The sequence below is a fragment of the Rhinatrema bivittatum genome, chromosome 3 (genome assembly GCF_901001135.1).
Source record: "Rhinatrema bivittatum chromosome 3, aRhiBiv1.1, whole genome shotgun sequence".
NCBI lineage: Eukaryota > Metazoa > Chordata > Amphibia > Gymnophiona > Rhinatrematidae > Rhinatrema > Rhinatrema bivittatum.
The window spans coordinates 546,058,879-546,085,991 of NC_042617.1; positions in this window are offsets into that span (position 1 = coordinate 546,058,879).

The window sequence follows — 27,113 nt, forward strand, 5'->3', positions numbered from 1 at the left end:
ATTTTAAAAAGGGCGTGCATCCATGCCATTACCAGTTTCACCAGTTTGTCCACCAGTTCATCCAGTTCACAGCTATGTCCTGAAAACCCCCCTGGTTTGACTCTCTATAGCCCCTCCCCAGTTACCCCAGACCATGTAAAACCCTGAGAAATGGCTTTCATTTTTATTTTTAAACTTACAACTCCTCCATAGCAGAAGTAAACTTACACGGCAGGGGATCTGGCCGTGCACCCAGGTGCATAACTATTTCCATGCACATCTCCTGGCCACAGCTCAGAATGCCTTTGTCTTGCCCAGACTATGCCCACAATCTGCCCTTTTTTGAAAGCTTTTGAGAAGTGCACATAGCAGGATATACGCGCAAATCTGGGAGACTTTTCAAATTAGGTGGGCGTGCGCAAGCTCGACTTATGAATGCATCCCCTAATTGATGCACATGCTGAGCTTTTAAAATTTACCTTTTAGAGTTTTAAAAAAGCTTTAGAAAAAAAAGTAGATTTTGCCACAGGGAAATGACTTTTTCTAATCTTCTCTGCTGCATTCAGTGTTCTTTTTCTCTCATTTAGGGGCCGATGCAATTCAGTGCGCTCAGCCGAGCGCACTGTATAACACGCAGATTGAAACTAATAGCACTCATCACATGCAAATGCATGTGAATGAGCTTATTAGCTATTCATTCCTGAAGCAAGAAAAAAATGTGCGTCCAGGATACACATTTTTGCGATCATAAATTAACGCCTACTCGGAGCAGGCATTAATTGCTGAGTGTTCCTTAAACTAGTACAGAAAAGCAGAAAAAACTGTTTTTCTGTACTGTCTCCTACTTAATATTGTTGTGATATTAAGTAGGAGGAAAAACAAAACTAAATTAACTTAAAAAATGCGGTAGTCAGGTGTAGGAAATGGATGCTCAACTGACAAGCGTCCATTTCCTAAACCCCTGGCTGAGAGGAGTTTAGGAAAAACTATGCTGATAAACTCGGCATCAGTTTTCCTTACCGGCAGATAGCTGACGCCGATTAGGCTCTCACTAGCAAAGAGGCACTAAGGGCGGGCAAGTGACCCTAGCGCCATCTAGGTAAAGTGACCCCTTATTTAAATATCGCACGGTGCTCCCAGGAGGGACGCATGGGGGGGTGTTAAGAAAGTGAGCGCTGACTGCTCAGCGCCCGCTTTCAGTGCATAAATATTGCATCGGCCCCTAACTGTGACAGAAGAAATTCAAAGGCCATGACACTGTTTTATGTGTTCACTTTGGGCAGGTTTAGAGTGGAGTTAAGAATGAAGCAGTGCCTGTGAATTTTCTGTTTCTATCTATGATGCAGTAGTGTAGTGATTTTGTATGCAGGTAACTTGAAGAGAAGAAAAGCCTTGCCAGGCTGCCAGCCTTCTTGGTTCTGTTTCTAACATACACTGTATATATATATGTGTGAGTGTGTATGTATGTATGTGTGTCACATGTTTTTATACAAATTGTGAATGCTGGTATAATATAAATTATTTTGTGATATAAAACCCCTCAGTAGGCACTTCAAACTCCATCAGATGAGAGAATGGCAACGTTATAGGATTTGCTGAAAAGCCAACCCAGCCTGAGAGAGGTACCAATAGTACTAGCAGCAGTAAGAAAAAAGGCAGTCCTACCCCAAACTTAAAAAAAATACTTTTTTCGTTGCAGAATCCTGGCAGCGGAAGCCAGAAGAAATTGAAAATTGGAGAGCAAGTGCCACTACCACTGTTCCTCCCCTTCTTGTTTTGGAACAGGGGCAAAAGGCAGGAGAGCCATTTGATGTTGGCATTAGCAGTTCAAGGGCATGGACAGTGACAGCAGAAATACCACACCCATAATCAGCAGCACATTCCTCTACTAATACTTCTTGCGGCAATGGAGGCACTATTTTCAACAAATGATTCTGAGAAAGAATATTGTGTGGGTTTCCCTGAACCAGTAGTTGAGAAATATTGGGAAGGCCAATATTCAAATTATGTAAAGTTAGTGATAAACATCCCCCTAAATATACTTACCTAAAGTTACCTGGCTACATATAGCTGGATAACTGAAAAACGTAACCAGCTATGTTTGAATATAGCTGGTTATTTTTTTAAGTTATCTGGCCTTATATGGCTGGATATAATTATTCAGGAACACACGAAGAACATGGAACGAAGATCCATCAAGGCATGAGAAGACCACGGAAGACCTGGATTGGAAGGAAGATCACAAACACTGTGCAAACACTATCTGAAGGCCCTGAGAAATGGCAGCAAGGCCCTTTTATAGGGCTAAAGCAAGAACAGGTCGATGATGTCACTGATGAGGGCCGCGGGGCTTTTCCCACCACTGGCTCTTTAAATGCCGAGGTGAGGCATGCGCCTGCACCTATGGGGAAGCCAGGAAGAAGACTGCACGTTAGCGGCATCCCTGCCACGTGGAGAGCCCAAGGAATGATGGCGTTGTCGGCGACAGCCCTGCCATGAAGAAAGAGGCAGACTGTAGGAGCGGCTCAGTGCTACGAAGAAGAGACTCCCGCTGGCGGCTCTAGGACCGCGGGGAAGCCCAGAGCGTCATGGTTCGGCCTGCCGGAGGACACGTTGGCAGTGGCCTGGCTGGCCACGTTCGGAGAAGCAGGTAGGTGGGGGGCTGCCCACGTCATGCGGGCAGACTCATAACACTTTTAGCTACTAAGCATCTCCTGTGTTTATCCCATGCCATTATCGAAACTTCAGATAATGATGATCCCAGAAACAGTAATAAAGTGATATATCACTGGTGCCTCAGTGAGTATCTGGAAGGGAACAAGATGTTACCAGAAAGACACAGAGAGGATTCTTCCTCCTGTTCTGACTGGAGAAAAAGTGCACAAATAAATATATTTCAGAAAAGAAATTCAGTAGGAAATTCAGCTGAGAATTTTGTGTATGAGCAAAGTGCCAGTAATTTCACACACAAGGGAAGAGCAGAGAAATCATATAAAGAAGAAAGATGTGTATATGATGTTGTTATTGTTTGTAAGGTTTTGGGTGGACCCTTGGACACTATGGCTTCTGACCACGCCCACGGGGGGACGTCCCGTGAGGGGCCACAGGTCAGGCTCAGCTTTAGGACACACAACACAGATAGATATTTTATTAACAGTATTGAGGAGCCACCAGAGGTGGCAGTAGTGAGCAGAGATGAAGTCCAGCTGGGCTTGTAGTCCCTCGGGGCTCTGGAACAGCGATCCCACAATGGCTGTGCTGTAGTGAAGAGAAACTGAGATAGTGTGTACAATGAAGTATATGCAGGAATAGAGCTTTGTTGGTTGAGTACTCACACAGTGGTTTCTCTTGGTAGGAATCACAGGAGCTGGAGTAGAGGCAGGCCCTCGAGGAGAGAGTACCTGGTTCCAGGGAACAGCTCTGAGAGAGAAGTAGATAGTAGCTCACTGATGGTGTAGGCAGCGGTATCTTCCAGGCAGAAGTGAAGTCCAGGCAGTGAGTCCAGGAACATAGGCCCTCAAGGAGCGAGTACCGGTTCCAGACAGCGACCTGAAAGAGAAGAGAGAGGCCCCCGAGGAGCGGGTACCCCAAACAGAGTAAGTCCAATAATGGAGAGGCAGAGTAGCTAGGTACGGAGAGCGAATCCCATCCGTAAGGAGTTCACCAGTATGAATACCTGTTGCTAACTCGATTAGCTAGCAATAGTGTAGGCTTTTTGTATCCGGGATGCATGACGTCATCACAGGGGGGACGCCCCTGAGGTTCGCGCCAAAGAAAGTATTTGAAGCAGGGCCGCATGGCGTGCACGCCCTAAGGCAGCTGGATAGCATGGCGGGAGGTAGCGCCCAAGCTGGACCGGGGATGCCCAAGAGGACGGCAGGCAGACGCCACGGCAGCCAAACATCCGTCAACTGCGGGAGGAGTCGCCAGAGAGGTAAGGAGGGAGGAGTGGAAACATCGGGCAGCGACAGTCGTAACAGATGTATATGTGGTATTCTTCAAGGATCCTGTAACTCTGAAATCATAACAGAAATATGACACTGAAGACAGACAATGCACATGTAATGACTATGGCAAAACCTTCAGTAAGAAAAAAGAAATGCAGACACAACAGAAATCATGTACAGGAGGAAAGAATTTTCACATGCACTTTGATATATTGCCTATAAAAATTATATCCTATGAACGCTAGAAAAAGGCATTCTTTGGCACAATGCAAGTACTAAGAAGGGAATTAGGGGTACATTTGTGAGATTGAGATCATTCCCACCATACCCTGGCTTCCAAATGAGATTCAATCCTGTCAAGGTATTTACAAAACAAACCCATTTGAAGAGACTGCTCTGTGAGAGACCTTTAACATGTATGAATGTGGGAAAGATTTCAGTATGAAGAGAGAACTAATGCAACACCACAAAATAAACAAAGAGAAGAGACTATATTCAGCTACAGAATATGGGAAAATATTTCTTAATAAAGCAAACTTCACAAATTACCAGGAAAGCCACATAGATAAAAAAAAACAACCCAAAAACATTTTCATGTTCTGATTGTGACAAAAGTTTCACTTGGAAAGCAAATTTCACAAGATACCCAAAATTTCACACAGCAGCAAGATCAGTTTCAAGTAGGGAATGTAATAAAAACTTATGTCACAAAAATGATACTGATGACTAGGGATGTGAATCGTTTTTCAACGATTAAAATTATCGTCCGATAATGTTAATATCGTCTTAAATCGTTATAGAACACAATACAATAGAAATTCTAACGATTTATCGTTAAAAATCGTTAAATCGTGTTAGTGCGCACTAACGGGAGTTAGTGCGCACTAACTCCCCGTTAGTGCGCACTAACTCGATTTAGTGCGCACTAACTGAAAATGATACAAATAAACACTTTCCAGGTCACTGAAGGTCAGTTAGGAATGAATATGTGTTCCTATTGGCTGGCTGCCCTCTTATCTATTGATGTTACCACTGAGGTGATGGTTGGGGGGATGGGAAATGGAACTGGAAACTCATGAACACCAACAGAAAATGAAACAAAGTGTTCACACTTCCCAGGTCAGTAAAGGTCACTTAGGAATGAATATGTATTCCTATTGGCTGGCTGTGCTCTTATCTATTGATGTTACCAAGGTCACGTGACTAGAACTTGTTTGTTTATTATTTTTGTTAGCAGGCACGTGAAATTTGCCAATCACAGTGCATTTTAGAAAGGTGGTCCTGGCTGGAACTGTACACAGTTCAAATATATGTAATTGATTGTTGGTAACTTGGTAAGTGTATTTTTTAAGTAGCCACACTGGCACCAGTATGTTTACTTTTCCTCCTACTTAACTCACTAGCTCAGCTTTGTAAGAAGGGCTTCTCTGCTTGTGTGTTGCTTTTGTTTGGTGTGAGGAGAGCAGAAACATCAGATCTTTATTCAATCTACTACAGTCATCTCTTATATTAACCTACTCAATTTTTTTTAAATGATTTTAAAAATCAGGAGGGTGGGGGATTTATTTTAAAGGGTCATGGTGGGTTTTAGGGTTGCTTTAGTGTGCTGGTTTCCCTGCCCTCCCCCCCACTGGACCCCAGGTAATATAAGGCACTTTGGGGGGGTTCGGGAGGGTGGGGGATTTATTTTAAAGGGTCGGGGTGGGTTTTAGGGTTGCTTTAGTGTGCCGGTTTCCCTGCCCTCCCCCCCCACTGGACCCCAGGTAATATAAGGCACTTTGTGGGGGTTCGGGAGGGTGGGGGATTTATTTTAAAGGGTCGGGGTGGGTTTTAGGGTTGCTTTAGTCTGCCGGTTTCCCTGCCCTCCCCCCCACTGGACCCCTGGTAATATAAGGCACTTTGGGGGGGGTTCGGGAGGGTGGGGGATTTATTTTAAAGGGTCGGGGAGGGGTTTTAGGGTTGCTTTAGTGTGCCGGTTTCCCTGCCCTCCCCCCCACTGGACCCCAGGTAATATAAGGCACTTTGGGGGGGGGGGTTCGGGAGGGTGGGGGATTTATTTTAAAGGGTCGGGTGGGTTTTAGGGTTGCTTTAGTGTGCCGGTTTCCCTGCCCTCCCCCCCACTGGACCCCAGGTAATATAAGGCACTTTGGGGGGGTTCGGGAGGGTGGGGGATTTATTTTAAAGGGTCGGGGTGGGTTTTAGGGTTGCTTTAGTGTGCCGGTTTCCCTGCCCTCCCCCCCACTGGATCCCTGGTAATATAAGGCACTTTGTGGGGGTTCGGGAGGGTGGGGGATTTATTTTAAAGGGTCGGGGTGGGTTTTAGGGTTGCTTTAGTCTGCCGGTTTCCCTGCCCTCCCCCCCACTGGACCCCAGGTAATATAAGGCACTTTGGGGGGGTTCGGGAGGGTGGGGGATTTATTTTAAAGGGTCGGGGTGGGTTTTAGGGTTGCTTTAGTCTGCCGGTTTCCCTGCCCTCCCCCCCACTGGACCCCTGGTAATATAAGGCACTTTGGGGGGGTTCGGGAGGGCGGGGGATTTATTTTAAAGGGTCGGGGTGGGTTTTAGGGTTGCTTTAGTGTGCCGGTTTCCCTGCCCTCCCCCCCACTGGACCCCAGGTAATATAAGGCACTTTGGGGGGTTCGGGAGGGTGGGGGATTTATTTTAAAGGGTCGGGGTGGGTTTTAGGGTTGCTTTAGTGTGCCGGTTTCCCTGCCCTCCCCCCCACTGGACCCCAGGTAATATAAGGCACTTTGGGGGGGTTCGGGAGGGTGGGGGATTTATTTTAAAGGGTCGGGGTGGGTTTTAGGGTTGCTTTAGTCTGCCGGTTTTCTCGCCCTCCCTTTCCCCTCCCCCTTCCCCCAATTTACTAGTAAACTAGTGTGTTGTCTTACACTAGCCAGCCACTACCCCTGTGTTGGTCCTGGACTTGGAAATGCACGTGAGCCTTAAATTTATAAATAAATTGTTTGTGTTAGTAGTGCAAGTATAAGTAAATATAATATTATGGGGTAGCCTAGTGTCAATGGCTAGTGGCTGGCTAGTGGCTAGTGGCTACTAGCCACGCCAGTGAGCCACTAGTCAGATTACTAATCACACAGTCACCTGTCACTGACTGACGAAGTCACTCACTAACTGTATTTAACCCTTCTATATATCTTATCTATTAGGTGCTGCTCAGTACACTGCTGTGCCAGCTTACTTGTTGGTACTGGACTGGACTTGCAGCCATAACGTTTTAAAATGTTTGCTGGCAAGAAGAAGAGTGCTACTGGAAAGAAAATTCCAGTCAGTAGGAAAAAACTGCGATTTGATGATACCCCTTCTACTTCAGCGAATGTAAAGGAGCAAGGTAACTTGCAGGACAAGGAAGGAGCAAAATCTGGAAAGGTGAAAGTGAAATCTGTGCGGCAGCAGCAAAGTTTATTGATGGATGAAGTGCTACAGAAAGTGCTGAATAGAGAATCAGAGGACTCTGAGTCTGAGGAGGAGGATGACAATGATGATAATCAGGATGAGGAGAAAAACACCGCCAATGACAGTGATAGTAGTGATGATGAATCAGATGATGGTAGTCCGATTGTCAAAAAAACCACTGTCAGCGCCAGTAGTATCCTCTCTAGTCCTAAATCAGTTGAACTTTTGCAGGTTACTACAAGAACAACTTCTGCTACTTCTACTCCTAGTACTACTACTCCTACTCTGATGACAACACTGACAAGAAATGTCCAGCCTAGAGTAAGGGACAGTAGAAAAACATCTAAGGTTTGGAATCATTTTAATGTTACGGATGATTGGAGATGTGCTCAATGTATCCATTGTAAAAGGATGGTGAGCCGTGGAAGAACTATTGGACATCTTACTACCACCAACATGAAATATCACCTTGAAAGAGAACATAAAGCACTGTTGCTTGCAGAAGAAGCTGCAGGGAAGCCACAGAAGGAAATTACTTCAGAAGATTGTGTGTATGTGAAGCAGAAGCAGTCTTCTTCTTCTCCTCTTCCCCGGCAGCAGCGGCAAGCTACTGTTGAGCAGATGGGGTGGTGTCCTTCTTCAATTTCACAGACTAGGAAGCAAGTAGTATCCAAAGTGGTGACACGACAAATTGCTGTAATGATTGCTGAGGATGATCAGCCACTGCAGATTGTAGAGAATAGTGGATTTAAGAAGCTGATCCATCTTTTAGCCCCTGACTACAAAATTCCTTCAAGAACTACATTTACCCGTCAGGTGATTCCTTCCCTGTACTCACAATGTCGTGCTGAAATGCAGATTGTGATGGCAAGGGCAAAGGGAAGGAGCATACATCTCACCACTGATCTTTGGACTAGTAAGAATGCAACACATGCATATTTGTCTCTAACAGCACATTGGTGGCAGCTGGATGAGGCATTAACTGACAGCACAAGCACAAGCAGTGGCAGTAGCACCAGCAGCTCCAAAAAGCTTTCTCCAGGATACCGGTGGGCTTTACTGCATGCTCAAGTGCTAGACCAGAGACATACTTCTGCAAATATCTTACAGACAATTCAGGGGATGATGGAAGGATGGAAAGGGCTACTTAGAAGCAGTGATATGGAATGTTTAAATGGATATATCATTACTGACAATGCTGCCAATATGATTAAGGCTCTGGAGGATGGTGGATTCAAAGGCATCCGATGCTTTGCACATACACTGCACCTGGTAGTGAGGGATGCGTTGGGGCTAGGTGCCAAGGAAGTGCAAGGTACTAGTCGTCAAGCCCTGAAGCGGTTGATTGAAAAGTGCCGCAAAATAACTGGGCATTTCAATCGCAGTGTGAAAAGTGGGAAGGAACTCAGAGAAAAACAAAAAGCAGTTAGGGCACCATTGCATAACCTCGTACAGGATGTGCCTACCAGATGGAATTCCACCTATCTTATGTTGGAGAGGTTGTCTGAACAACAGACACCTCTGCATGATTTGGCAATGGAATCTGAAATTGGATTGGAAAATCCACTTGGATGTCAGGACTGGACAAACATTGCACAGATGGTGCATGTCCTCAAGCCTTTCAAAGTATATACTGATGCACTGAGTGCAGCTACAGCCACGTTAGGTGATATCATTCCTGTAATATATGATCTGGAGCAGGTATTACAGGAATATCTGCATCAGACAGATTTGTCGAAGGAAGTGTTGCAGCTTGTGAGATGCTTAAAAGAGCAAGTACAGAAAAGGTTGAAACCTCTAATGGAGAAGGATAGCTATATCTTAGCTACTATGTGTGACCCACGTGTGAAAGGCAATGTTGCTCTCAAGTGCAATACTCTTGCATCCTGGACAAATAAGTTGATTGAAATGGTTAAAAAGATTTCAACTCCTCCCACTCCATCCTGCTCAGCTGCTTCCAGTTCCACCAGCTGCTTCCCTCCCATGATGACAACCCATTCTCCTCCCAAATTTCATGAAACTGGTCCTATTTCAATAGCAAGAGCAAAATTTGTCACATTTCAGAGTGGTGGGGCTGCTAACCAGCAGCACCTGCAAGAGAAGGTTGCAGAAATTCATGTGAATAATTTTCTCTCTGAGCCAGTTGAGAGCATGGAGTCAGATCCCCTGAGATATTGGGCAGAAAAAGCTTCAATGTGGCCTTATCTTACCAGAGTAGCACAACACTTTCTTTCCTGCCCACCCACCAGTGTGCAAAGTGAACGAGTATTTTCATTGACAGGGAATATTGTGAGTCCACTCCGTGCACGTTTGAATCCAGACTTAGTAGAGGAATTGGTTTTCATCAAAATCAACCTTCCGCTGCTTCATAATGTGAAAATTCGCTGTGACTGGGAGGAGGAGTGAGTCTCTTGTCTAGGATGGGGATGCAAGGTCATTTGGGAACACAGCAGGATGGAGCATTCAGCAGAAGCACTGCCAGTGCCTCATGATAGAACTGCCCCTGCCTCTTCACCTCAGGTGTCTGCTGTGCTGTTATCATCTATCTTGTCAGCTTGATGAATAAGGACTTTGTATGTGCAAGAAAGAAACCTAAGTTTGTGTCTATCAACTGTGTGCGCTTATTTAGCAGCTGTTAGAAAACAGGCAGTTAAAGTACTTTTGAGTTTTGACCATAGTCTCTCTAAGCAGTTAATGTATATCATACTGTGATAGGGGCATGGTTTATTTTTCAGGCTGAGACAGTTTATAGCTCAGCTTACCAAACCGGTCCTGGGGATTCCACAGCCAGTTGGATTTTTAGAATATCCACAAAGAATTATGCATGAAATACATTTGCATATCATGGGGACTCAGTATATGCAAATTTACATCATGCATAAAATCCTGCTGAGTGAGTGGTTATTTATTTGGAAAACCCTGGTTTGTAGGGACCAATTTGTCTCACTCTCTAAATAAAGCCTGACCACGTAAGTTAGTGCCTAAATCAAAACCATCTCCAGTTGTGTCATGAGTTACCTAACCTCCCTGTGGTCAGTAAAAGGTTTCTCTGGCCGAGATTTAATTATTTCTCCCTGCGGAGCAGATACATGTTAAGTTGAATTTTCAAGTTGCATTAATAAAAAACAGCATTTACGTGTTTACATAAATAGCATATACTTCTTTATATAGTACAACATGAGTAAATCTACACGTGTGAAAAAAGGGATGGTCTAGGTGTTCCCAAGTGGAGGCCAACATTTATGTATGTTAGTCGCTATTTTATAAGAGATTTACTGTATGTGTAGATTTGGCAGCTTTATATTTACTCTCACTCTTTATCTGGAGTAAGTGATAGTATAAGAAGTCTTAACAGTCAAATCATGACTAGGTCGTGGTCTGGGAGAAATGGGGGAAGCTGAGGCTGATCTTGATGAGTTGCAGATGGACTGGATTGGAAACTGAAAGACTAATTGATAACACTGGTAATTTTATTGCTGTGTGCATGTTAGAAAATCTGTTGACTATAAATCCCAATTTATAATAATTTTAATAATTGAGTCCACTAATATTTCTCAAATTTAAAACATTTTATTAACTACAAAACTATAACGAAATTAAATAACACTGTTATAAAAATATAACTTTACAATGACAACATACCAAAAAAAAATTGTGTTTTAGCACCCAGTACTCAAGGATGTGGAGAGGAGAATGGCAACCCGAGAGGAGGATCCTGCTCTGGAGCAGAGGGCAGTGGCATCTCCTCCTCACGAGGCATCTCATGAGGAGGAGATACCTGTGCCCTCAGCTCCTGAAAGGCCTCCTCCATGGCTGACAGCCTCCTCTGCACATCCTTGACATCTGCCCTGATGCTGTTTACTCCCTGCAGGAGCTCCTTCAGCATGCCAAACTGCGCATGTGCAGTACATACGCAGCTTGGAGGAGATCCTGCAAGGAGTAAAGCAGCAGTGCTGGTGCTGGTGCTGCTGGGCCCGGCTGTGGCTGCCTCCATCCTTTGGGCACTGGCAGTGGCACTGGTGGCTGTGGCTGCCTCTTCTTGCCCTGTAAAGAAATGTAAAAAATTCTACATAAGATATAGAACAGGGGTGGGCAGTTATGGTCCTCGAGGGCCACAAACCAGTATTGTACGCACCAGCAAGTTTACAATATTAAAATACATTCAACCCCTTAGTTTACTAAATTGTAGGGTTTTGGAAAAATGAGTTTATAGTCTACAACCTCGGAGAGGGAGAGTGGAGGGATATCATTCTAGATAATTAGAGATAATATTATATAAATATATAACATAACATACATCTATCCCACCCTATATAACTGACTGATCACAAACAATAATTTTGATTTTCTGCCTCAGACAGATACTAGACAAACTACTACTACTAGTACTACAACATACATACTGGCCCTGTGGGCCAAAATACAAGCCATTAAGCCCGTACACACGTGCTACATTAAAAAAAAATGTTTTTCAGTTCATTTTTTAACATGGCACTCTTCTACAGTTCTTCTTCCTCACTCATCCTCTTTCTCCCACTGCCTCCCTCCCCTCTCACAGTGACTAATACCCCCTTCCCTCAGTCTCACATTTATCCCCCATTCACATTTGCAGCATGTTGGTCAATGGTCAGGGCTCAATTATCTAATAATATAATACCTGGCCCACCAGTGACGGTTTGCTCCGTCCTCCTCTGCTGACAGCTACTGGGCCCAGGAAGCCCTGCCTCGTCCCTGCTGGTGTGTGGTTCTGTACGAAGACACAGATCAAATTTCACAGAACAACAGTTAAAATTTAAAAAAAAGGAATTGGAACTGACACAAACAATATTAAACACAAATTCCATTACAATTAATTGAATAATATTTGTGTACTTGTGGAGTATTCTCAAACAGCCTACCAGGCGAAGGACGCGCTAAAGTCAGGCGGACCTCCTCAAGCCAATCACCCTCGTGAAGTCTCAGATGCCGACCTGAGAATTAGAGGTAGAAAGGAAATAGAATAACATTAATTGATTAATAAATTACTTACAAACACAACATGCCCTGCTAGGTTATTTTTTTATGCAATATATAACATTTAGTAATAAAAAAAAATTAGCTATCTTTTAATGTGGCATTCAAAATTCCCAAATACAAATCACATCATTTCAAAATGATAAATAAATATAAATAAATATAATACACCACTAACATTATCTCTCACCTTTCTTCTTGAGATCTTCGATCTCACGCGGGTAAGAGGCTCTCCGGCAGAACTCCTCCTGGAGAGCCACCCAGGCTGCAGACTCCCTTTGAAGGTTAGGCCTGCTGCCTGAGGGGGTGTAGAGATGCTCCTCATCCAGGAGGAGTAGCCGGGCTAGGAGGTCCACATCTGCCTGTGTGAACCGTGGCTTCCGGGACCTAGCATCACGATCGGCCTTTGAGGAGGACGGTTGGGCTGACTCCCTATCATGATCCATCTACAATGAGAAAATAAAAAAGAAGATGAAAAAAAGTAAGTTCAGAAGCTCAGACTGGAAAGGGCTGAAGTATCCCACCCTTCACATCCCCCACTGCTGGTATATGGGAGAGAGAAGGGGAAGGGGAGGGGGTGGGGGGAGGTGAAGGGGCAAGCAGCCCCACTCCCTGTGAGGGATGGGAAGGGAGAGCCAGCCCCACTCCCTGGGAGGGATAGGAAGGGAGAGACAGCCCCTGAATGCAGGGGCTGTCTCTCCCTTCCCATCCCTCCCCCCCCCCCCCCCCCACCACTCACCCACACACTATTCACTGGCTGGGACATGGGGGAGGGGAGGAGTCAGGGTCAGGCACTGTGTGCAGGAAGATCACAACACCCCTGGTGCCAGGATTAGGGCACTGTGTGTGCAGGAAGATCACAACACCCCTGGTGCCAGGGTTAGGGCACTGGGTGCAGGAAGATCACAACACCCCTGGTGCCAGGGTTAGGGCACTGTGTGCAGGAAGATCACAACACCCTGACCCTTGAAAATAAATCCCCCACCCTCCCGAACCCCCCCAAAGTGCCTTAAATTACCTGGGGTCCAATGGGGGGCAGGGCGGGGAAACCGGCACGCTAAAGCAACCCTAAAACCCACCCCGACCCTTGAAAATAAATCCCCCACCCTCCCGAACCCCCCCAAAGTGCCTTATATTACCTGGGGTCCAGTGGGGGGCAGGGCGGGGAAACCGGCACGCTAAAGCAAACCTAAAACACACCCCGACCCTTAAAAATAAATCCCCCACCCTCCTGCCAGGGTTAGGGCACTGTGTGCAGGAAGATCACAACACCCTGACCCTTGAAAATAAATCCCCCACCCTCCTGCCAGGGTTAGGGCACTGTGTGCAGGAAGATCACAACACCCCGACCCTTTAAAATAAATCCCCCACCCTCCTGCCAGGGTTAGGGCACTGTGTGCAGGAAGATCACAACACCCCGACCCTTGAAAATAAATCCCCCACCCTCCTGCCAGGGTTAGGGCACTGTGTGCAGGAAGATCACAACACCCCGACCCTTGAAAATAAATCCCCCACCCTCCTGCCAGGGTTAGGGCACTGTGTGCAGGAAGATCACAACACCCCGACCCTTGAAAATAAATCCCCCACCCTCCTGCCAGGGTTAGGGCACTGTGTGCAGGAAGATCACAACACCCTGACCCTTGAAAATAAATCCCCCACCCTCCCGAACCCCCCCAAAGTGCCTTATATTACCTGGGGTCCAGTGGGGGGCAGGGCGGGGAAACTGGCACGCTAAAGCAAACCTAAAACACACCCCGACCCTTTAAAATAAATCCCCCACCCTCCTGCCAGGGTTAGGGAACTGTGTGCAGGAAGATCACAACACCCCGACCCTTGAAAATAAATCCCCCACCCTCCTGCCAGGGTTAGGGCACTGTGTGCAGGAAGATCACAACACCCTGACCCTTGAAAATAAATCCCCCACCCTCCCGACCCCCCCCAAAGTGCCTTATATTACCTGGGGTCCAGTGGGGGGCAGGGCGGGGAAACTGGCACGCTAAAGCAAACCTAAAACACACCCCGACCCTTTAAAATAAATCCCCCACCCTCCTGCCAGGGTTAGGGAACTGTGTGCAGGAAGATCACAACACCCCGACCCTTGAAAATAAATCCCCCACCCTCCTGCCAGGGTTAGGGCACTGTGTGCAGGAAGATCACAACACCCTGACCCTTGAAAATAAATCCCCCACCCTCCCGAACCCCCCCAAAGTGCCTTATATTACCTGGGGTCCAGTGGGGGGGAGGGCGGGGAAACCGGCACGCTAAAGCAACCCTAAAACCCACCCTGCTATGGCCGGCACCATTTTCCTTACGAAAAAACGATTTGCGACAGGAGATCGCTCCCAGACCCCCGCTGGACCCCCAGGGACTTTTGGCCACCTTGGGGGGGCCTCCTGACCCCCACAAGACTTGCCAAAAGCCCAGCGGGGGTCCAGACATTCACCACCACCTAATAATAATGAATTATTAATTCAGTGATATAACAAATCATTTAAAAAAAATTGAGTAGGTTAATATAAGAGATGACTGTAGTAGATTGAATACAGATCTGATGTTTCTGCTCTCCTCACAGCAAAGAAAAGCAACACACAAGCAGAGAAGCCCTTCTTACAAAGCTGAGCTAGTGAGTTAAGTAAGAGGATAAGTAAACATACTGGTGCCAGTGTGGCTACTTAAAAAATACACTTACCAACAATCAATTACATATATTTGAACTGTGTACAGTTCCAGCCAGGACCACCTTTCTAAAATGCACAGTGATTGGCAAATTCAACATGCACTAGCATTTCAGGTGCCTGCTAACAAAAATAATAAACAAAGAAGTGCTGATCATCACATTACTTTTTTTGTCAAGCTTCCAACTGTTTCCATTTCACATCCCCCCAACCAATGCCATTACCTCAGTGGAACCTTGGTAACATCAATAGATAAGAGCACAGCCAGCCAATAGGAATACATATATTCATTGCTAAGTGACCTTTACTGACCTGGGAAGTGTGAACACTGTTTCATTTTCTGTTGCTGTTCGTGAGTTTCCAGTTCCATTTCCCATCCCCCCAACCATCACCTCAGTGGTAACATCAATAGATAAGAGGGCTGCCAGCCAATAGTAACACATATTCATTCCTAACTGACCTTCAGTGACCTGGAAAGTGTCTATTTGTATCATTTTGAGTTAGTGCGCACTAAATCGAGTTAGTGCGCACTAACGGGGAGTTAGTGCGCACTAACTCGATTTAGTGCGCACTAATCGGAAAAAACGATTTTTAACGATTTTTCAATGAAATAATCGTGCCTAAGACGATTTTCTTGCCCTGCCACACGATTTCTATCGTTAAGACGATATGGAAAACGATTCACATCCCTACTGATGACACATCATTCCATTGTACTACATCTGTCAACTAGCAAGTGCTTCAACAGGAAGTCAGCCATCTCTCATGCCGCTCTGTTTTGCTCCTATACCCCTTATCCTATACCTTTGGAGTCTTTCTTCCACTCAGCATTGCTGCCATATCCAAATTTTGCACTTTGAAGATTTTGCTTTCACTCTGCCTTGCTGTCATACCCCAGACTATACACCTTGGGGTATTCTTGCCTCTGTGGGGGGATACTTTGCACCTCTCATGGTACCTTGGTATATGCCACACTTTTTCTTTGTTCCTTTTTCAATACATTGGGGGTTTTCCCACCACTTTTTCTGCTTTGCTCCCCCTTCATGGTGCCTTAGGACATTGATGTCATTCTTGGTGCCACATGGCCTCTCATGCCTCTGAAGTTTCATGACACTGTTGTTGATGCCATATTTTGAAGCCTTGGGGGTGTTCTTCTCATTCTTGCTGCTTTTTTGATACTCTCATAGTGCCTTGGAGAACTCTCGTTACTGCTGGTACCCCCTTTGCCCTTTTACAATGCCTTAGGCTATTCATGCCACTTTTAGTGCCACTTTGCCACAGTCTAGGTGCCATCCACATATTTCTCCTTTCTGATAATATCTTCCCACAAGTTTTATTAGAACTGATTTTAAAAATCCTATTTTGGAGCCCAAAATAGGCTGCAGTGCATGCCCCATTGACTTTGATGGTAAACGACTGAATAAATAAAACAAAATATGACTTTCATTTGAAATGAACCAAACACATTTAAGTAACCTACAAAATGAATTATCAAAATGAAACAAGCAAATTGCCTCCACACATGCCTATTATTTAAAGTCCTGGCCTTTCCAGTTTCATTGCTGCAACAAGCAGAATGCTGGGGCTTCCTTCCTGATTTCTGTTCCTGTGATTGGCCATCTCCCTAGAATCATGCTCACCTGGATTCCTACCCAGGACCTATGTTCACCCAGCCACTGCTTCCTAAGACAGACTGCTGACACCACAGCTTCACGACCTCCAGATCAGTCATTCACATGTCCTGCTGTTTACTTACTTTGTCAGGTTCTGAACCAAACATGTATGTTATGTTTCTCTATATATGATTCCTCTGTAGTGGTATATACTTCTGAAACTTTTCCAGGTACTGCAATTTGTCCTGCTAAAAATGAGTACATCATGGACTGTATTTTTACACCCCAGTCTCTGCCATCACTATAAGTGGTAGCTCTCCAGGAAATGTTAAATTTCCTTGCAAATAGAACTATCAAAAAAGATTTATATTAATTAACAGGAAGATTTAAAATGGATAAATACAGCTTGGACCACTTCTTTTATAAGGATAAGGTCTTCTAGGGATTATATTCATTATAGTTTTAACAATCTAATCCTCAGATAATTAAATAACTGCAGTTGAATTGCAAGTTGTCTTTCCTGGATTCTAAAATACTTCATATTTTCCCTACAACATAATTCAATTTTGATGACTTTGAAAGGGTCATTAAAAATGTTCCTCAAAATATTGCCTTGAGAATTAAAGCCCTTACAATGTTCACTCTAAAAGGCCATTAACATAATATATACACATAAGGAAGTGGAAGTAAGTTTAATCTATATTAATAAATAAAGTCTTGGAGACAATAGCCAATGGAAGTCAGTTTATTTCTAACTGTGACTGTGGAAATAGCTCTAACCTTCAAAATTAAGAGCTGAAAGGATAAGCTTATTTTTACATTTCTGGTGTAATAAGTTACCATTTACAAATTTATTGAAAAAAATAAAACATTCTAAAATAAAACTGGGGCCACTTTGCCTCTTATCTGGAGTATGGATGTCTTGAATTGAAGCAGTGCCTGAGGACAGTAGCTTATCAGTCATCATGTTCTCTGAAGTAGAACATCAGTCTGTGCTTTCAGTGCTGGTGTTACTTTCTTCTGAAATGTAATAGAAAAAAACATTTTGTGCATTACAGAAAGAAAATATCAAAATACAAAGCAAGCAGAGTGCTGAAGTGCAAAGACATGAAATGAAGGATCCCACAATGATAAAACCTGCCTGCTTGCTTTGTGGGGATTTTCTTAAAGAACATTGCCAAAGGAAAGCTCTAGATACAGCAAATAAAAGCAAATCAAAATTAAATAATGCAAATCTAGAAGGTCTATGATAGATTATAGGAAAAGGAAATGTGAGGAAGACATGAAATAGTACTAGATTTTGATTACTTGCACAACTGTTCCGAAATTAATAGTCGTGATTGAGCACCCTTCTATGAATGTGTCTGGGGAATATAGCAGAAAAACCAATACGAACTACAGAAATGCATTTTTAGAGCACAGGACAGCAGGCCTTTCAGTGATTCAATTATTAAAAATGTTGAAAAACGTTTCATGTAAGAACCAACTATAAATCTAACAGAGTAAGTTAAACTTATTTATACATATATGTACACCTTGTATTCATTCATATTGTCTTAATGAATTTGGGCACCCACACAGGAACATAGAATATGATGATAGATAAGGACCCTAAGGCCCATCTAGTCTGGCAAACTTATTTTTTGGTGCATGCCATGGACCTCAGTTTATCTCTGGCTTTCCCTTCACTTTTTAGTAACTAAGGACTCTCTGTGCTTATCCTATGCTCTCTTGAATGCTTTTAGAAATAAAATTTAAGATCCACACACATACACACGTGTGCATGTTTGCTGGCACGCGCACATGGACACACAATTTTATAATATACATGGATATATGTGGCAGAAAGCTCTGTTGTAAAAGCTGGTATTTAGCAATCTGTAGTTATTTAGAATAGTTGTGGGTGGATCCTTGGACCAGTGGCAGGTGACCTCGCCCTCGGGGGAAATCCCGAGAGGGACCACTGGTCAGGCTTAGTGTAGGAGACAGAGATACACTAGTTCTTTTATTAGACAGAGGTGGCAGTAGTGAGCTGGAAGCGCCCGGCTGGGCTGTAGTCCCTCAGGTATTGGAACAGCGATCCCAGGGTAGTAGGGATGTGCAGAGCAAAATTTTATGTTCATATTTTTTATGTCCGAAAGGGGGTCCCACTTGCGGCCAATATGGACATAAAAAAAATCCAATGAGTTGGGTATATGTACATATGTGCAAAAAAAAAAATTAAACCCCCTCACCCTCCTTAATCCCCCCCCCAGACTTACCACAACTCCCTGGTGATCGAGCGAGGAGTGAGGACGTCATTTCTGCAATCCTTGGCGAGAAGCATGTGACGTCGGTGGCACGTCGAGTGACGCGGCGTCACGTGATTCCCGGCTCGTTCGCGCCGGATGGCTCGTTCGGCCCAAAAAGAACTTTTGGCCAGCTTGGGGGGGGGGCTCCTGACCCCCCCAAGCTGGCCAAAAGTTCTTTTTGGGCCGAACGAGCCGTCCGGCGCGAACGAGCCGGGAATCACGTGGCGCCGCGTCACTCAGACGCGACGTCACGTGATTCCCGGCAAGTTCGCGCCGGACGGCTCGTTCGGCCCAAAAAGAACTTTTGGCCAGCTTGGGGGGGCCTCCTGACCCCCTCAAGCTGGCCAAAAGTTCTTTTTGGGCCGAACGAGCCGTCCGGCGCGAACTTGCCGGGAATCACGTGACGTCGCGTCTGAGTGACGCGGCGCCACGTGATTCCCGGCTCGTTCGCGCCGGACGGCTCGTTCGGCCCAAAAAGAACTTTTGGCCAGCTTGGGGGGGGTCAGGAGGCCCCGCCAAGCTGGCCAAAAGTTCTTTTTGGGCTGAACGAGCCGTCCGGCGCGAACGAGCCGGGAATCACATGACGCCGGCGTCACTCGACGTGCCGCCGACGTCACATGCTTCTCGCCAAGGATTGCAGAAATGGCGTCCTCACTCCTCGCTCCATCACCAGGGAGTTGTGGTAAGTCGGGGGGGGGGGGATTAAGGAGGGTGAGGGGGTTTATATTTTTATTTTGGCTCAACAATCGCGATTTCCCACATATCGAACATATCTATGTTCGATATGTGGGAAATCCGATCGTTTATGTCGAATCAATTTTTTAAGTAAAAAAAAAATATGAGTTGCGTTTTACTAATGCGGTCAATCCGAATGCACACCCCTACAGGGTAGCTGAGCTGTAGATAACTAAGACAGTGATTAGGCAGTATATGCAGAGTTCTGGAACAAGTCCTTGATGGTAGCACTCACACAATAGTCTCCTAAAGCAGCCCAGGAGATTGTATACATTAGGTGCTTGAGGAGTGAGTACCTAGACCCAGGGAAGGCTCTGAGATATAGATGGAAACTCACAATGTTGTAAGCAGCGATGACTTCTTAGCAGAAGTTATATTCAGGAGCAAGTCTGGGACATGGGCCCTCAAGGAGCGAGTACCAGTTCCGGACTGCGACCTGCAACGAAAAAGAGTAAGCGAGGCCCTCGAGGAGCGGGTACCTCTAGTGAAGTCCGAGGAGGCAGAGTAGCTAGGGTTGCGGAGAGCGAATCCCATCCGCAGCGACCAGGAGGAAACTAGGTAACCAATCCCTTGCTTACTCGTCTTGTTAGCAAAAACTGAGACCTTAAATATCTGGAGCTGGTGACGTCATCTCAGGGGGACGCCCCTGAGGTTCGCGCCAACACTGGTACATTAGTTGGGCCACGCTGCATGCACTTAGGCATCTGGTCAACATGGTGGCTTGCAGTGTTGAGCTGGTCTGGGAACGCCTGAGGAGGACAGTATGGAGACTCCGCAGCAGCTAGCCTTCCATCAACCCTGAAGGGAGTCGCCGACGAGGTAAGATGGGCGGAGCGGATACGTCGGGCAATGACGGACACAACAGTACCCCCCTTCAAAGGGTGATCTCCTCTTTGGGTACCAGGTTTGGGTTTTGAAGGATGTGCGAGATGGAATCGACGAAGCATCTCTTTATCCAAGATATTGGTCTGAGGCTCCCAAGTGTGTACTTTGGGGCCGAACCCTTCCTATTTTAGAAGTTATTCAAAAGTTTTGCCTCTTATACGAACATCCAGAATCTCTTTGATTGTAATCTTTAAGTCATATTCTGCATTGATGATAGGTGGATCTTGAGTCTTGGAAGAATTTTGTTTGTAGATATCAGCAGCAATGGAATGAGCTGCTGTGGGCGTCACTGAGGGATTCAGTGGAAGTGGCGGTGATAGGGAACGTCCAGAAACCACTTCAATTGGTGATTCTACAGTAGATGTTCATGGATGAGAGTTGATGTCATTGCCAGCAGATACAGACTGGCTGGTTGCCAAGAATATCTTCTTCAGGTCTAGAGATATTGAAGAACATTCACTGGGTATAGTATCATCTTCTCTTCCCCCCAAAGCAAAAGTCTGTACCAGCTGATGACCCTGATGGTAGGGAAAAGCCCTTCTAGAGATTTTCTTCCATGTTTTCCGACGTTGCTTTATTCTCAAAAGCTAAGAGAGGGTACATCCTACCCTTTCGTGGCTCAGTGTTGGGCTTCAGTCTTATGGCACAGTCATAGGGCTCCAGTGGAGGAAGAACATCAACTACTTCTTTGGAAAATATAACCCCGAAGGGGGTGTACTGGAGCAGCAACCTCAGTACTGCTGGGGTCGCAAGCGTGCCTATAACAGGCGATATCTCCTTAAGGCATCTCCCATGACACTCTAAGCCCCAGCGGGAGAGATCCAGAGATGCCCAGTCAAATTTGGGTTGGTGTACTTGCAACCAGGATAACCCCAGGTCGATAGGGTGCACAGCCTTTTCCAGTACAAAGAAGGAGAGTGACTCCGTATGAAGAGCTCCGGTGTGGAGAGTAACTGATCCGGTTTGGCAAGACACATCTCCTGGTAAGGGCTCTCCATAAATGGAGGATAATCGGAGTGGTTTTTTCAACTTGATGAGGGAGATCCTCAGATATTCCACTAGACTTCTGAGAATGAAGTTGCCTCCTGTCCCCGAGTCCACCAGGGCAGGAGTCTGAACCGTGACTGGTCCGTACGTCAAGGAGACTGGGAGAGAGAGCATAAGAGAGAGCGCAGTAAGGCCTAAGAATAGTCCTCCTGTAGGACTTTGGCCCGCCGTGCTTTCGGATGAGTGGTGCATGTAACAACATCATTGCCGGGCTGACCACAGTACATGCAAAGGCCGCTCTTCTTCGAAATCTTCTCTCCTTAGATGTCGTGTCCATGACCAATTTGCATAGGTTCATCGGTGTCGGCAGCAGGGACTACTGGAACCATTTGAGGCATAGAGACAGCACTGGCATGTTTCAACCCGGGTAACACCCCAGGCCGTAGTTCCTTCACCTTGTCTTGGAGACGTAGATCAATCCGAGTAGCCAGGGATATCAATTCGTCCAGCGAGTCAGGTGTTTGACGAGCGGCCAGCTCATCCTTTAAATGGTTATCCAGGCCTCTGCAAAAGAGAGTCTTGAGATATCTGGGGTCCCGGCATAGCTCTGCCGCAAGAGCTTTAAACTCAATGGCGAATTCAGCCAATGATCTGCTGCCTTGCTTCAAATCCACTAAAGAAAAACAAGCTACAGACATTCGAGCAGGGTCATCAAAAATGGATTTAAATAAGTCCATAAATCCTTCTATGTCCTGCAAAATAGGATCCTTGTGCTCCTACAAAGTAGATGCCCAAGACAAGGCCCTACCATCCAAATAAGAAAGGATGTAGGTAGTCTTGGAGAGAGCAGTAGGAAATAAAGATGGTTGTAAAGTAAAGTGCATGCAGCACTGGTTTAAAAAGCCCCAAGTCTTCTGAATTTCTCCAGAGAAGCGGATCAAAGCCATCAGTGGTACAGCAGTCTTTAATGTTACCTCCTGTAACTGACTTTCATGGTTAGAAGCAGTACTTTAAACTTTCTGTGTGTGTAGCTGATGAAAAGCTGAAGTAAGTTTTTCCAAGGCGTCCTGTTGTTCCGCGATGCGCTGAGCTGGGTCCGGTATAGCCTGCAAAGCATTGAGTTGTGCTGGATCCATGTAGTTGCCCAAACTCTGGAGTCAAGCCGAAACCTGATCCTAGTTAAACGGAACCTTGGACACACGCCGGATTCTTGGAGTTACTTCATCTTGTAATCAAGCCGGATCCATGGAGTTAGCAATCTGTCAGAAAGCTCTGTTGTAAAAGCTGGTATTTAGCAATCTGTAGTTATTTAGAATATTTGTGGGTGGATCCTTGGACCAGTGGCAGGTGACCTCGCCCTTGGGGGAAATCCTGAGAGGGACCACTGGTCAGGCTAGTGTAGAAGACACACACCCACTAGTTCTTTTATTAGACAATATAGTAAACCACCAGAGGTGGCAGTAGTGAGCTGGAAGCACCCGGCTGGGCTGTAGTCCCTCAGGTATTGGAACAGCGATCCCAGGGTGGCTGAGCTGTAGAGAAACTATGACAGTGAGTAGGCAGTATATGCAGAGTCCTGGAACAAGTCCTGGAACAAGTCCTTGATGGTACACTAACACAATAGTCTCTTAAGGCAGCCCAGGAGATGGTATACATTAGGTGTTCGAGGAGCGAGTACCTGGACCCAGGGAAGGCTCTGAGAGATAGATGGAAACTCACAATGTTGTAAGCAGCGATGACTTCTTAGCAGAAGTGACATTCAGAAGCAAGTCCTGGACGTGGGCCCTCGAGGAGCGAGTACCGGTTCCAGACTGCAACCTGCAACGAAAAAGAGAATGCGAGGCCCTCAAGGAGCGGGTACCTCTAGTGAAGTCCGAGGAGGAAGAGTAGCTAGGGTTGCGGAGAGCGAATCCCATCCGCAGCGACCAGGAGGAAGCTAGGTAACAGGAGACAGACACACACTAGTTCTTTTATTTGACAATATAGTAAACCACCAGAGGTGGCAGTAGTGAACTGTAGAGAAACGCACAATTAAACTCTGGAATTTGTTGCCAGAGGATGTGGTTAGTGCAGTTAGTATAGCTGTGTTTAAAAAAGGATTGGATAAGTTCTTGGAGAAGAAGTCCATTACCTGCTATTAAGTTCACTTAGAGAATAGCCACTGCCATTAGCAATGGTAACATGGAATAGACTTAGTTTTTGGGTACTTGCCAGGTTCTTATGGCCTGGATTGGCCACTGTTGGAAACAGGATGCTGGGCTTGATGGACTCTTGGTCTGACCCAGTATGGCATTTTCTTATGTTCTTATGTTTAATCCCTTGCTAACTCGTCTTGTTAGCGAAAACTGAGACCTTAAGTATCTGGAACTGGTGACGTCATCTCATGGGGACGCCCCTGAGGTTCACGCCAACACTGGTACATTAGTTGTGCCGCGCACGCGTGCCCTTAGGCATCTGGTCAACATGGCGTCTTGCAGCATCGAGCCAGTCTGGGAACGCCGGAAGAGGACGGCATGGAGACGCCGCAGCAGCTAGCCTTCCATCTACCCCGAAGGGAGTCGCCAACGAAGTTAGGTGGGCGGAACGGAGACATCGGGCAACGACAGACACAACAATATGCGTGTATATGCGCGCATGTTATAAAATTGGCAATCAGTGCGTACACATGCGGGAACAATTACGCACGCATGTGCACGCGAATGCAGTCTTGAGCATGTAAGCTGGGGGAATTTTAGTAGGTATGAGTGGTGATGCCATAGGCCTTTCCCAAGTTTTCTCCCAGTTCATCCCAGTAAAGGAGAGGATTTCCTAAACCCCCCCAGCTAACTTGCCACCCTTTTACCCGATTAGCCCCAAGCCTTAAAACCCCAGTGACTAGCCTTGTTTTTTTGTTAAACTACTTACACGCTGTCCATACCAGTAGTAAAGTTACGTGACAGGGGACCCTGGCGCGCGCTTGTGCGCATAACTACTTATGCTCTAACTTCATGGTGCAGTCCTGGCCCGCCCATGTCCTGTCCATGACCCACCCAGACCACGCCCATCCCTGCCCCTTTGGTGAGAGAATATTTTGTGCACATACCAGGAGATACTTGCCTTCCAGCATAGGTTTTAAAATCTGCGTAGTGTGCGCTAGGCCGAGTCACACATGTATCTCCTGGCTTTGGTGCATGTTTTGCTTATAAAATCGACCAATTACTGTTTTTTGCCTTCTTAATGTATACTAAAAGACTGTTCCATGCATCTACCCTTTCTAAGAAGAAACATTTTCTAATGTTACTTCAGAGTTTACTTCTTCTAAGCTTTATATCATGACCTTATGATCTAGAATTTATTTTCCATTGAAAAAGGTATGTTCTTTGTGCATTATGCATACTGATAAGGTATTTGGATGATTTTATCACCTCCCCCAGCTCTCTTCCAGTATATACACATTTAGGTCCGTAAAGTGTGCAATTATTTTGCAAATCATTTGCTGAACTACCTCTCCTCTGTCTATATTATTTTGGAAGAAAGGCCACCAGAACTGAACACAATATTCCAGATGAGATCTCACCAATGACCTATATAGAGGCATTATCACCTTCTTTCAATTAGTTAAGTTTCTTCAAATGTGCTCTAGAATTCCTTTGGTTTTGGCCACCACCTCATAACATAGTAACATAGTAAATGACAGTAAATACCTAAAACGTTCATCAAATCTACCTAGGAGGTTGCATGGGTGGTAACTGCCACTCTTTGCAGGTTATTCTCCCCTGATGTACCTTCTGTTAAGAGTAGTAACTGCTGCTCCATCAGGTTAACCTCCCCGCTCCATGCCTCTGTTAAGGGTAGTTCCTGTTCTCCATTTAGATTATTATATTTAGAGTCATTTACTAGCTTGAGAACAGCAGATATATATACATCACCTCTAACAATCCCTCCCCACCATACATTGTTTACTGCTTCCTTGGATTTCTGCACCAAACAGGCAAGTCTGTACTATTTAGCTTTGAAACTTAAATCCCAAGCACTCAATCAGTCCTTAAGCATTCCTTATTCCTTCTAATCCTTCAAGAATGTGTACTGTGTTGAAGATCGTAGTTTCACCTGAAGAAAAACAAGATTTTCTTAGTAATCCCTCTTCAATCATAATTCATGAAGGTAGTATAGAACAGGACCGGCTTCAGGACAGATCCCTGAAAGACTCTACTGAATATCTTGGGGTACATTTTGAAAACTGCGCGATCACGTACTTTTGTTTGCGCAGCACAAACAAAAGTACGCGATTGCGCATATCTTCTAAAATCCTGGATCGGCGCGCGCAAGGCTGCCGATTTTGGGCAGCCGGCGCGCGCTGAGCCACGCAGCCTGCCTCCGTTCCCTCCGAGGCCGCTCCGAAATCGGAGCGGCCTCGGAGGGAACTCTCTTTCGCCCTCCCCTCACCTTCCCCTCCCTTCCTCTACCTAACCCACCCCCCCGGCCCTATCTAAACCGCCCCCCCTACCTTTATCCATGGATTTACGCCTCCCGGAGGGAGACGTAAATCCACGCGCGCCAGCAACCGGAACCGGGGGCGGTTCTGGAGGGCGCACCCACGCCCCCGGAATGCCCCGGCCCGAAACCATGCCCCCGGGCCCGCCCCCAAATGCTGCGCCCTGCCCCCTAAACACGCCGCTTCGTTCGGCCCCGCCCCCGACACGCCCCTTCCGAAAACCCCGGGACCTACGCGCGTCCCGGGGTTCTGCGTGCGCTGGCGGCCTATGGAAAATAGGTGCGCCGGCGCGCAAGGCCCTGCTCACGTAAATCCGGGCGGATTTACGCGAGCAGGGCTTTGAAAATCCGCCCGCTAGTACATATCCATAATCTAAACTGGTAACTCACAGAAATACTTGACATGATCTTTCTTTAGAATCATCATGCTGTTTTGGATTCTGCAATTTGCTGGATTAAAATACTTACTATGTTTTTTTTCCTAAAGACCATTTATTTTCCTAGCATAGAAGTGAGGCTAACTGTACTTTCCAACCTCTTCTCCATTACCACATATGAAGAAGGATGGCATCTTTGCCCCTCCTTTCTTGGAGATCCACTCCTGTCTCCAAAGACTGAATGAACAGATCCATCAGTGGACCTGCCAGAACTCCTCTGAGCTCCCATAATGTTGTAGCATACATACCATTTCTCCCCATAGCTTTTCAGAGTATGTATGGTTTAGATTTTTGCATTGGTTATATTCAACCCCATATCTGAATCAGTTGACACAAAAATGTACCCGGAGTAGGTCAACTAATTCTCTTGTTCTTTGTTATGAATCAGAAGGTGGACCCCTGTTTCGAGGTAGAGTCAGCGCTACCTACAAGGAAACAATCCCCTTAGGTCTCTACCGTCGAAGGGCGAGGCCGAATGCTGTCACTGTAGAACAAAGACTTCGCCCTGGAAGTTCGAGATCCCCCCAGGAGAAGCCCATAGGGACCCGGCCACTGGGACTTAGGAGACTCTCTTGAAGACTGAAGAAAGGTCTGGATGCAGGCGCCTTCTGAGGGTCGTGGGTTCCAGACGGCTGGCGCCTCCAGCAGGTCATAGTAGTCTTGA